This window comes from Macrotis lagotis, chromosome 1, assembly GCF_037893015.1.
Source record: "Macrotis lagotis isolate mMagLag1 chromosome 1, bilby.v1.9.chrom.fasta, whole genome shotgun sequence".
Taxonomy (NCBI): Eukaryota; Metazoa; Chordata; class Mammalia; order Peramelemorphia; family Peramelidae; genus Macrotis; species Macrotis lagotis.
In genome coordinates this window covers 177,335,279-177,337,556 of record NC_133658.1, presented here as the reverse complement: position 1 = coordinate 177,337,556, position 2,278 = coordinate 177,335,279, and positions in this window count along the sequence as shown.

Here is a 2,278-nt window from a genome sequence, read left to right as displayed (position 1 = left end):
CTTCTTGTGCTTTTCCTTTTTCTTTTCTCCCCTACTTCCATTAAAACTGTTCTTAAATAAACGTTCTATTAACAGCCATTTATGCCTTAGTTTAAGTGTAAAGTCAATGTTTCACTTCTGTCTAGCATATTTATATTTTTAGCTTCTATCACAGTGTGAAATGAAAGAAAGGCTGTATCCCCAGTTAAAGAAGCTTTAAGTATCAGAATGGGAGGGGGAGATATTTCCTGATCTTTCAAGTGTTCTAATATCAAACCATTAGCAGATATTGTTGTTGTTTGTACGCATCTGCAGGTGAGGTTAGCTACCCTTTGAGTTCAAAGATTAAGTCATGTAGGACCTCACAAGAAATCACTTCACATCAAGGAGTAGAAAGGTCCTTAGGGATCATCTACAAATCTCCTAATTAGATCTTTCCTTCCCAATCTGGAACCCACTGAAATTGAGATTCAAGGACTAAGAACTGAGTATTGGACCATTAGTGATAAAAGGACCAGGCACATTTATTAATCCTCCTACATTCAAGGCATTATTCTAGGTGCTGGGGATATGTCAATATCCTTTTAGATCCATGGATCATCTATGATACCTGACCATTCTGTGAGACTCTCACCCATGAACATATATTCTCCATAATAACACAGCTTCCATTACTCACCATTATAAATGAAGCAGGGAAACCTCTGTTCATTGAAGAAAGTTACAGGATGTCATTTTACCAGAGATCTTGAAGACCAATACTGTACCAGGTGGTATGAATTTGGAAAAATATAAAAAAATATAAAAAAGAGGAATAAAAATAAATTCTTAGCTGTCCTGAGTAACTGTGAGCAGGGAACGACATAAGTATAGTGACATTTGAAAGACAAATGAGGCTGCTATAGATCTTCTAGAATAAAAAAAAAAACAGAGAGGCAAACTATAGATGGGGTGGAGAGCAGGGACTTGCAGTGTGGGGTTGGCATGTGAAGCAGAACTGGGCCTCACCTCTGATTGTGAAGGGTTGAATGAATATGTGACTCATGCAATAAGTGCATGCATGAGAATATACTATTTTATTCTTGTAATATACATTTTTATATCTTAAATTAAGTTTTTGCTATTGCATCAGTGACTCCTGTATAGTCTAGTAACAAAATATTGTAGTGGATGGGGACATAATTTATGTACATTGAGTTAGGGAAAAACAGAAGGGAATTTCATAGCCTGAATTCTTAGAACTTAGAAAAACCCTACAATTACATCAAAAACAAGGTATTCTCATTCTGTCAAGGAAGAGGCTAATAATAAAGAAGATCCTGCTAAATTTAGAGGAATCAGCCTAAGAATCAGAAACCTGGGAGTCTTCCTGAGTATAGCCAAGATGATAGAGAAAAACTAGGAAGCTCCCTGAGCTTTTCCCAATTTTCTTTGAAACACACAGACTCTGGAGTGACAAGAGTTCACAAAAAGACTGAAATAACTGGAGAGAATTCAGGAAAAGTAAAAGGGGGATGAAACCCAACATAGGTGGGGAAAGGGAAAGCCAGTGGGAGGTCTAAGTCACAGTGCAAATCAATAAGCTAAGTCCCTGGATCTGGGCTCAGCAGGCCAGAGGTAAAGCAGACCATCAGTGAGGACCCCAATCCCAACACAGAAGGTACACTGTGAGCCACAGCATGCTAGCATAAGAGGAAGGACTGAGCTAGCCTAAAACAGGGACCAAGATGCCAGTACCTGAGACCCCAGTGTAGAAATTCAGTGACCAGACCTCTAGCCTCAGCACAAAAAGATTGGGACTATTTCCCCTGTACCCCAGGATCAGGGTTCAACTTTTAAAATGAGCAAAAAAGCCAAAAAGAAGCCTAACCATAAAAAGCTACAATGGCAACAAGGAAGTTCAAAATGCCCCCTCAAAAAAAGAAAGCAAAAGCCTCAAAGTGGATTATTTATTGGTTTCAAGTTCAAAATATTTTCTTGGAAGAGCTCAAAAAAGGATTTTTAAAACTAAGTAACAGGGCGGCTAGGTGGCGTAGTGGATAAAGCACCAGCCTTGGAGTCAGGAGTACCTGGGTTCAAATCTGATCTCAGACACTTAATAATTACCTAGCTGTGTGGTCTTGGGCAAGCCACTTAACCCCATCTGCCTTGCAAAAAACTAAAAAAAAAAAAAAAAAAAACCAAGTAACAGGTATAAGAAGATGGGTGGGGGTGAGCTTTATGCAGGAGAATTATGAAAAACTGGGAAAAGCAGCACAAAAACTGACTGAAGAAACCAGTACTTTTAAAAGTAGAAAAT